An 11,507-nucleotide genomic window follows, 5' to 3' on the forward strand; every position below is an offset into this window, starting at 1 on the left:
CAATCAATATACTCAGTTGAACAGTAGACACGCTGACAAACTGGGAGTTCAAGTTACATTTTGTATCAGCCACATGTGGGATGAGATTATGAGTTTGATTTTTAGCAATCTCAGCCCTGCTGCTACGGAAGATAAGGGTTTCCTTCAGGGCACACATAGAAGTCTTCAGGCCTTTAATACAGCACAGAAACTGGAATCGAAATTCCTGAGCTCAAGTGTTTCTTTTAGCACTTTGTTCAGTTACATTAGAAGCAACCAGACAATCTCATCCCATTTGTGACTTTGTAAAAAATATTCATAGGTAGTATATACACCAGTGGTTCCCAAACTTATTTGGCCTACAGCCCCCTTTCCAGAAAAAATATTACTCAGCACCCCCTGGAAATTAATTTTTTTTAAATTTTAATAGCAATTAAACAGAAAGATATATGTATTAATGTTTCTACCTTTTTCGTAAAATATAGTAAAGAAAGGTGTAAATTAGAAACATTGAAGTTTGAAATTATGAAACTATTTATTGAACTCAGAATAGAAAGGTAATACAAAAAAAGTTAAAACAAATGCACCTGTGGCCATCACCGCCCCCCTGGATCGCTGCAGCGCCCACCAGGGGGCGGTAGCGCCCACTTTGGGAATCACTGATACACACAGTCTCCCAGCTCCTTGCTTCATATAAGTAGTTAAGAGTATCCAATGGTGATATTTTGCCTATATCTTTTGCCAGATTGCCCCATGGATTATTGCTTCCCTATATTCTATTGGAAAGAGAATCATGAGCACCCTTTAATCTATTTAGTTTAGAGAGCCAAATCCAGAAACCTTCCTCCTCAGGGGAAGGTCAGTATTTTTATTCCATTCAGGTCTTTAGTTGACTGGATGAGGCCCATCCACTGTGAGGGCAATCTGCTTTACTAATTTTACCAATTTAAATGTTTATCTCACATAAGTACACAGGATAATGTTTAATCAAATATCTGGGCATTCCATGACCTAGTCAAGTTGACACACAAAATTAATCAGCACAGGCAATCTGTATTAACAGTTTATAATAAATAATTCGAGGAGAACACAATTTGTTTATAGGCATACATAAATATGATAGATTCCTATTGCTGTATAATAACGTCTAGTATTTTAGATCAACCCACATTAGTTGTCTCATAATTTCCTTGACCAGGAAGCTGTGTATATTTAAGCTGGGTCCTCCGGGTACTTGATTTTAAGGTTGAAATCAAGATATTGACTGGGCTGAGTTCTTAAGAAGCTTTAAGGAAGCATCCACTTCAAATCTCATTCCAACTCTTGGCAGAAATCATTGCCTTTTGGCTGTATGACTCAGAGTCCAGCTTCTTACTGTCTGTTAAATGAAGGTCACTCACAGGTCCTATAGTCCTAGTGCAGTTACCTGCCATTTGAACTTCTCACAAGCAGTTCACAACATAGTAATTTATTCCTTCTTATCTTGTTTTTAAAATTATTCAGTGATAGCCCTAACCGGTTTGGCTCAGTGGATAGAGCGTCAGTCTGCAGACTGAGGGGTCCCAGGTTCGATTCCGGTCAAGGGCATGTACCTTGGTTGCGGGCACATCCCCAGTAGGGAGTGTGCAGGAGGCAGCTGATCGATGTTTCTCTCTCATCAATGTTTCTGACTCTCTATCCCTCTCCCTTCCTCTCTGTAAAAAAAACAATAAAATATATTTTAAATAATTATTCAGTGATAAAACAAAAGATTCAGCAAATAGATTAAAGGCTATGTGGCCCTAAGATAAAGGAAAATCCACATAAGTGTTATAAATTTTGGAGTAGCACAAAGTTGTTAAATAAAACACAAGAAATGGTGATGTTATTATGGAGAGGAAGTCTAGATTGTAGCCATAAATATCTCAGTAATTTAAAAGTAAGGTAGAGGAAGGCTTACTGTGAATTTAGACTGACATGTGTTTGGTGAAATATGAGGATCTGATGCCACCTAAGGCTGGCTTCATGTGCATGTGATCTGTGCAGTCACATAGGGCCTCACACTGGGTCTAATGCTTTGCTATCACCATTTTGAAAATTTTAGTAATTTATGAACAAGGCACCTCACATTGTTTTGTATGAGCTCCATAAATTATGTGGCTGGTCCTGGTGCTGTTAAGCTGAGAGAAAAATAGGGATTTCTCACATGGGTAGATGTGAATGGATCTGTAATAAGATGGGGATTAAAATAATGTTGTTTTGCTTGTTTTGACAACATGGAAGTCAACTACTGACTTAGCAAATATCTATGAGTAAAATTTTGAGAGTGAAGCCATCTACACTAATAAAAGACAAAGATACTAATTGATCGTACCTTTGCTATGCCCCAAGCCATGCCCACCAGCCATTCAGAGTGACTATATGCAAATTAACCCAACCAAGATGACAGCCGGCAGCCATGGAGCTGGAGCAAGCAGGAGGCTTGGTTCTCTGGGCGATGGAGGAAGCCAAGCTTCCCGTCTGCCCTGAGCCAGCTGTGGCCTCCGCTTATGGCAACAAAGTTTCAATTATAGAAGACAAATAAATCCCAGACTTCCAGCCAGCCTCCACTGGGAACTTGGGTGGCTGGGGGCTGTGGCCAGCCTGCAAACAGCCATCAGCCCCTCACCCAGGCTGGCCAGGCACTCTTGAGGGACACCCCCCATACACAAATTTTGTGCACCAGTCCTCTTAGTATATATATATATTTCTCAGGCATGTTTGAATATAATGGGTAAGAATCCAGTAAGAAGCTGAAGATATAGTCAAATGGAAGTTAACCAAAAGATTGAGGTTCATGAAAGTAGTCAAAGGAATGAGATTTAAAACATGTGGAGAAATATTGGCATTTCAGTGGAGAATCACTTTCCTTTGTTTTAACAACAGGGAAGATACAGTCTTACCCAAATTCAGCTAGAATTTTAAGTGAGGCCATGAGAAGATGGTGTAATTCTAATATCAGAGCCTATATGCTACCAGGCGATCAGTTCAGATTCTGAAGATTGGAAGCACGTTCAGAAAAGTCAGGAAGACATAAAATCGTTGTAGAAAGAGAGTGGTGGAAAATACAGTTCACCATGTAAATGGTGTAATTACACCTGAGCTTTTGAGTACTTCTCTGCCCAATCAAAGAGAAGAAATGGGCGAGGGCAAAGCTGAGCTTTAGGCTATCTTTGTTCAAATTAGCAGATGGTAAGCCCTCTGGTTGAGGGCTGAATGCACAGGGTTGGTGAGTTCAGGCTGGGTTTCAGACTCACTCACTTCCTCCCTCCCTCCCTTTGTTCAATGGCCACAAAAGAAATAATTGACTTCCTGGAAATATGACACAGCCCCTCTGAAACCCACCACTGAAGCAGAGAATATGTTAAACACTTGTATTCTTACATTTATATTAAATTTGAGAACTAATCCCAGTTAGATTCCACAATTGTCATAATATAAAAAAAAAGTATTTATTTTTTTATATTTTATTGATTTTTTACAGAGGGATAGAGAATAAGAAACATCGATGGGAGAGAAACATCGATCAGCTGCCTCCTGTACACCCCCTACTGGGGAATGTGCCTGCAACCAAGGTACATGCCCTTGACCGGAATCGAACTGGAACCCTTCAGTCCGTAGGCCGACGCTCTATCCACTGAGCCAAACCGGTCAGGGAAAGAAAAATGTCTTTAATGAACAGCAAGAAAATAATGGGGATGGGTTGTGTGTGTGTGTGTGTGTGTGTGTGTGTGTGTGTGTGTGTGAGAGAGAGAGAGAGAGAGAGAGAGAGAGAGAGAGAGATTAACCAAAGAATTTATATGCATACTAGAGGCCTGGTGCACAAAATTTGTGCACTTGGGTGGGGGGGGGGGGATGGAGGTTCCTCAGTGCAGCCTGAGCCCTCTCACAGTCCGGGAGCCCTCAGGGGATGTCTGACTGATGGCTTAGGCCTGCTCCCTGCCAGGGCCTAAGCCATCAGTTGTACATCCTTAGTGGTGCCGTGGAGTTGGGAGAGACTTCCACCGTGAGCCCAGCTCAGGGCTTCTGGCTGAATAGCACTCCCCCTGTGGGAGTGCACTGACCACCAGGGAGTAGCTCCTGCATTGAGCGTCTGCCTCCTGGTGGCCAGTGCACATTATAGCGACCGGTTGTTCTGCTGTTTGGTCTATTTGCATATTAGCCGTTTATTATATAGGATATGCATAACCCATGGACAGAGACAATAGTGTGGTGAAGGCTTGGTGGGGGGTGGAGGGGCCATAATACTCTTTTAGAGCATTCTACATCCAGACTGATAAAGTACATAAAAAAATGCATGTCACCATTTTTTAAAATCAGCAATTTTTAGAAACCCAAATTATGCCTTTTCTTCCTTGTAACATAAAATAATAATCTAACCTTTTTTCTGGATATGAATGTTTAACCATAGACATTTTACTTTGATTCTTGGTTTCTACCTAGTGGGTTTTAATTTTTTTTTTGGCATTTTTAACTCTTTATTGAAGTATAATTTAACTCCTAAGGAACTGATACATCATTATGTATTCAGGGATTGATCACAAAGTGAACACGCCTCTGAAAACAACCCAGGAGTTTTAAATTAAAAGTCTTAAATAAGTCTTATAATCAGCACCCCAGAAAGCCAAGTCATCCCAGGCTACCACCCAATTTTTTCCTGGTTCTCTTCTCTCCAAAGGTAACCACAATTCTGATTTATTACCATAAATATGTTTTGCCTGTGTGAACATTGTGAAAATGGAGTCATACCACATATTTTATTTCTAGCTTCTTCCACTCAATATTTGTTTTGTAATTACACCATGTTTTAATTGAAATTGATTTATTATCCATGCTTAATAGTGTTCCACTTTTAAAATCACTTATCTATGTATTTCTCTTTACATGGACATTTGCAAGTATTTCCTATTTGACAATCCAATGACAAACATACATAACTTTTTTAAAAAAATAAATCTTTATTGTTCAGCCCCCTATAACTCCCCTCCACCCAGTTCCCACCCCACCCTCTGCCCTTACTCGCCCCCACTGTCCCCATCCATGGGTGTACAGTCTCTTCCCTCACCCCCCACACTCCTTTCCCCCCTGAGAATTGTCACTCCACTCCCTTTCTATGTCCCTGATTCTATTATATTCACCAGTTTACTCTGTTCATCAGATTTTTTATTCACTTGATTTTTAGATTCACTTGTTGATAGATATGTAATTATTGTTCATAATTTTTATCTTTACCTTTTTTCTTCTTCCTCTTCTTAAAGAATACCTTTCAGCATTTCATATAGTACCGGTTTGGTGGTGATGAACTCCTTTAGCTTTTTCTTATCAGTGAAGCTCTTTATCTGACCTTCAATTCTGAATGATAGCTTCTTGGCATTCATCACTTTGAATATTTCTTGCCACTCCCTTCTGGCCTACATAGTTTCTGTTGAGAAATCAGCTGACAATCGTATGGGTACTTCCTTGTAGGTAACTAGCTGTTTTTCTCTTGCTGCTTTTAAGATTCTCTCTTTGTCTTTTGCTCTTGGCATTTTAATTATGATGTGTCTTGGTGTGGTCCACTTTGGATTCCTTTTGTTTGGGGTTCTCTGCGCTTCCTGGACTTGTAAGTCTATTTCTTTCACCAAGTAGGGGAAGTTTTCTGTCATTATTTCTTTAAATAGTTTTTCAATATCTTGCTCTCTCTCTTCTTCTGGCACCTCTATAATTCGGATGTTGGTACGCTTGAAGTTGTCCCAGAGACTCCTTACACTATCTTTTTGTTTGTTTGTTTTATAATTTTTTTTAAATTTCTTTATTGGTTAAGGTATTACAAATGTGTTCTCATCCCCCCATTAACCCCTAATCTCCCCCCCCCCCACTCATGTTCTCATCCCCCTGTTGTCCATGTCCATTGGTTTGGCTTATATGCATGCATACAAGTCCTTTGGTTGATCTCTTCCCCTTACCCCCACCCTCCCCTACTTTTCCTCTGGGGATTGATAGTCTGATAGCTGTATCTCTGTCTTTGGATCTGTCCCTGTTCATCAGTCTATGTAGTTCTCTATATTCCAGAAATGAGTGAGATCATGTGGTATTTATCTTTCTCTGACTGGCTTATTTCGCTTAGCATAATGCCCTCTAGTTCCAACCATGCTGTTGCAAATGGCAAGAGTTCCTTCTTTTTTACTGCAGCGTAGTATTCCATTGTGTAGATGTACCACAGTTTTTTAATCCACTCATCTACTGATGGGGCACTTAGGCTGTTTCCAAATCTTAGCTATGGTGAATTGTGCTGCTATGAACATAGGGGTGCATATATCCTTTCTGATTGGTGTTTCTGGTTTCTTGGCATATATTCCTAGAAGTGGGATCACTGGGTCAAATGGGAGTTCCATTTTTAGTTTTTTGAGGAAACTCCATACTGTTTTCCACAGTGGCTGCACCAGTTTGCATTCCCACCAGCAGTGCAGAAGGGTTCCTTTTTCTCCACATCCTCTCCAACACTTATTGTTTGTTGATTTGTTGATGATAGCCACTCTGGCAGGTGTGAGATGGTACCTCATTGTTGTTTTGATTTGCATCTCTCATATAATTAGTGACTTTGAGCATGTTTTCATATGTCTTTCGGCCTTCTCTATGTCCTCTTTTGAAAAGTATCTATCTAGGTCCATTGCCCATTTTTTGATTGGATTGTTTATCTTGCTATTGTTAAGTTGCATGAGTTCCCTGTAAATGTTGGAGATTAAACCCTTATCGGTGATATCGTTTGCAAATATGTTCTCCCATAGTGAGGGTTCTTGTTGTTTTGTTGATGGTTTCCTTTGCTGTGCAAAAGCTTTTTATTTTGATGTAGTCTCATTTGTTTATTTTCTCTTTAGTTTCCATTGCCCTAGGAGCAGTATCAGAGAAGAAATTCCTTCGGCATATGTTTGTGATTTCGCTGCCTGTGGATTCCTCTAGTGTTTTTATGGTTTCCCGTCTTACGTTTAAATCTTTTATCCATTTTGAGTTTATTTTTGTGTATGGTGTGAGTTGGTGATCTAGTTTCATCTTTTTGCATGTATCTGTTCAATTTTTCAGGCGAATGGAAATGAAAAAAAAAAGCTGGGGTCGCAATACTTATATCTGACAAATTAGATCTCAAAGTGAAGGACATAAAAAGAGATAAGGAAGGCCACTTCATAATAATAAAGGGAGCAATCCAACAAGAAGAAATAACTCTGGTCAACATATACGCACCCAACATAGGAGCACCCAAATACATAAGAAAACTTCTGGAGGGGATCAAGGGAGAGATTGACAGCAATACAATCATAGCAGGGGACTTTAACACCCCATATCACCATTGGAAAAATCCTCTAAACAAAAAATCAGCAAAGAAACATCAATCCTAAATGACTCACTAGATTAGATGGAGTTAATTGACATCTTCAGAACATTTCATCCCAAAGCCACAGAATATACATTCTTCTCAAGTGCACATGGGTCATTTTCAAAGATAGGCCATATATTGGGTCACAGGCAAAGTCTCTTCAAATTCAAGAAGATAGAAATCATATCAAGCATCTTCTCAGATCACAATGGCATAAAACTGGAAATCAACTACAATAAAAACAATTCAAAAAAAATCAAACACATGGAGACTAAATAGCATGCTATTAAACAATGACTGGGTTACCAGAGAGATCAAAGAAGAAATAAAAACATCATGGCAACAAAAGACAATGAAAACACAACAATCCAAAACCAATGGGATACAGCGAAAGCAGTTTTGAGAGGGAAGTTCATAGCTCTACAAGCCTACTGCAAAAAACAAGAAACAATGATAATAAATTACTTAACACTACAACTCAAAGAGTTAGAAAGAGAGCAACAAGAAAAGCCCAGTGTAAGCAGAGGGAAAGAAATAATAAAGATCAGAGCGGAGATAAACGACATAGAGACCAAAAAAACAATATAAAAGATCAACAAAACCAAGAGCTGGTTCTTTGAAAGGATAAACAAGATTAATCAACCTCTAGCCAGGTTCACCAAGAAACAAAGAAGAGAGGACCCAAATAAACAAAATCAGAAATGAAAGAGGAGAAATAACAACAGACTCCACAGAAATACAAAGGATTGTTAAAAAATACTATGAACAAATCTACTCCAACAAGCTAGACAACCTGGAGGAAATGGACACATTCCTAGAAAAATACAACCTTCCAAAACTTAATCAGGAAGAATCCTTACACTATCTTGATATTTTTGGATTCTTTTTTCTTTTTGTTTTTCCGGTTGGGTATTTTTTGCTTCTTCATATTTCAAATCTTTGACTTGATTCTTGGGATCCTCTTGTCTGCTGTTGGATCTCTGTATATTATTCTTTATTTCAGTCAGTGTATGCTTAATTTCTAGTCGGTCCTTTTTCATATCCTCGAGGGTCTCACTAAATTTATCAGCGGTTTCTAGAAAATTCTTGAAAAACCATATAACCGTGGTTTTGAACTCTCTATCCAGTAGTTTGCTTTCCTCCATTTCTGTCATTTGTGATCTGTTTCTTTGTCTCTGCATTTTGGCTGCTTCCCTGTGTTGATAGAGTGGCTTTGTGTGCTAGGTGTCTTATAGGGCCCAGTGGCTCAGCTTCCCCAATTACCTGAGGTGGACAATCTTGGTGCACCCCTTTGTGGGCTTTGTGCACAGTCTTGTTGTAGTTAAGCCTTGATTGTTGTTGGTATCACTGGGAGGAATTGACCTCCAGGCCAATTGGCTGTGAGAATCAGCTGTGTCTACAGTGGGAGAACTGTGCTGAAGACACCCTTATGGGGCACAAGACTTGCTTCAGTGGGGCTTTGGTGCTCACTGAGTCTGCCCCCTGAGTGTGTCCCTGGATCTGAGGAGTTGTAATCTGGATGGTCCCACTCTGACCACTAGGTACACGGGCTCTTGGATCTCTAAGGAGGTGCTAATTTAGCCTCTTCCTGAGGCTATCCAGCAGGAGCTATGGAGAGATCTGCAGATTCCTCTTCCTTGTTTGGCGTTTGGAGATGCTCAGATGAGGCCCAGCTGTGAAGCAATGCAAGCTGCTGTGGGGCCTTGAGCCTTCTTTTGGATGTTCTGGTTCCCTCTGACCCAGCTGCAGTTTGTTAGGTAATTTTAGATCTCAAAGGGCCAGCCCACTCATATGCAAAAGCCTCTGCTTGCAGCTTGGGTGGGGCGGGGCCTCAGGGAATCAACAGGGCGGAGCCAACAGCTATGGCTGGTCCTCAGCCCTGCCCTAAGAGGCCCCCGGGTCTCAGTGTCCTGTGGTAGTCGCTGCAAGGACCTCTGAGTTCTGCCCTCAAGTTCCACCCGCTGCCAGACAGTCCAGTTTCTCCCCATATGAGTCTGGGTCCCCAGAGACTCGCCCGGAACTGGAGTCAGGTGGTCGGTAGCTTGAGACTCCCTCCCAATTGAAAAAGACACTGGCGTCCTTCGTCGCCAGCCCTTTCTGAGCGCGCTCCTCCGTACCTCTGCACTTTACTTCCGCACCTCCTGAGTCTCAGTGTGCTTTTCTCTTTCCTTCTATTTGTAGAATTTCCACTCAGCCAGCCTTCCTGTGGTTCTGGGTGATGTCTGTTTTGTCTTTAGTTGTAGTTTTTTTTTCTTTTTAGTTGTAGTTTTGAAGTGGTTGTGTGAGGCAGCAATTTCAGATGTTTACGTATGTCGCCATCTTGGTTTCTCTAAACATACATATCTTTTGTTGCATATGTAAGGACACTTTTGAGGGTTGAAAACATTTCCAAGACCCAGGTGAAAACTTTTTAATATTCTTACCTTCTGGGATTACACTGTAACATACTGAAATGGATAGATTCTCACACATGATAATAAGATAGGTTGCGTTGGCTGTGTGGGCCTGGGTAGCAAGGTACAACCATTTTGTCCAAAATCCTAAAAGGCAGAAATTATTAATAGACATTTTTCTTTTTTGTTCAAACCCCCAGATAGACGTGAGCGATAAAACATAACAATAATTTGAATTATATTTGTGGAAGTAGGCAAGTTATACATAGGAAGTGAGAGATGTAAAGCAGTGATATTTCTACTACTTATGAAATTTAATAAAAAGTACATATGGTATTTGTCTTCAATATATTCTGTAAATATACCATGAAAATATTGAAACATTTTCAGGAAAACATTTAGGATTAGGGTTAAGATATATTAAGGAAAATATTTCATTTTAATTCCACAAATAAAGGATGTTTGCTTAATTTTTGGACACATCCACCCTACTCCCCAACTATACATGTAAACTTTCACTTCCTATTGCTAACTCAACAAATATAATGACTGAAAAGTAATTTTAAAATAATTAAAATACATTTCTCTTTTCCCATAAAAGAAAATAGCATTTGATATAGTTGCATTGATGTCTGTCTCAGAAATGAGTGTTATTTTAATTAGGTAATTATACATGATTGTAATTATACACATGAAATTATAATTATACATTATTTGAATTATACTGTACATTATGTAATTACACATAATTTTAATTATATATTTGCCATAAAATCTAAGAAGTTAGAGATAAAATATCTATGAATCCACCTAGTCAAACATTTCAGAATTCTGCCCAAAGATTTTCTTCTCCCAAGAATTATCCTTATTTTTCAAAGTAGATAATGAGACTGATCTGTGTTCCATGATCTTTCTTTGTAGTCAATCAGTAGTTTATTTTTTGTTTATTTTTTAAAGCCTGACATTATGCCTCTCAGGATGCATTGTGTGTTATGTTTCTAAAAATTTCATGTAATGCATCTCATTTAGAGAAAGGTAAGGTATATTAATTGAAGCTACCTGAGAAATTTCTTTTTTTAGCCTGATTAGTATCTCTGGTGTTTGACAATCAGAATGGAAACCTACAGAAGTGTTGCTGAGGAACTGTGACTTCCAACATCCTTGGCTTACATTACAGTTATCCCTGACTAAATTGGAAACTTGCTTTTTTCAGTCTTGAACTGATGACATAGATATTAGAATACTATGGTGCACATACAAAGGTCAAAATTGATGCTACCCCCACAGCCACTAAAATGGCATTTACTCTAAATGCTGGGTTTTGACATCCAGATCACTTGGGCAGATACTTTTAACTTGAAAATAAATTGAATACATAAGTTAAAGCTTTCCACAAGCAGTATTAACTTACATGATCAGCACTTTCTTAGAAATCACCTCAGGGCTACTGATCCTAGCAATATGTTTGCAGTATTCGCACATGACTGAATTATTCTTTTGCACTATTGCTAAATTAGAAATAGACACAACTTTCCTATCAGTGACAGGCAAGGTAAGCAGATTTCTGCTGCTGCCTCTCCCTTCATCTTAAAGTGTATGTGTGTGTGTGTGTGTGTGTGTGTGTGTGCATATGCTTTTATATTTATATGTATATAGTGTGTGTATATACATGCATTATGGATGATAATTTATTTTTATTTTCTATGAATAACTGTTTAGCAATATATGTTATCTCCCTTCCTCCCTCCCTCCCTCCTCCCCCACTC

The sequence above is a fragment of the Myotis lucifugus genome, unplaced genomic scaffold, assembly GCF_000147115.1.
Source record: "Myotis lucifugus unplaced genomic scaffold, Myoluc2.0 scaffold_24, whole genome shotgun sequence".
NCBI lineage: Eukaryota > Metazoa > Chordata > Mammalia > Chiroptera > Vespertilionidae > Myotis > Myotis lucifugus.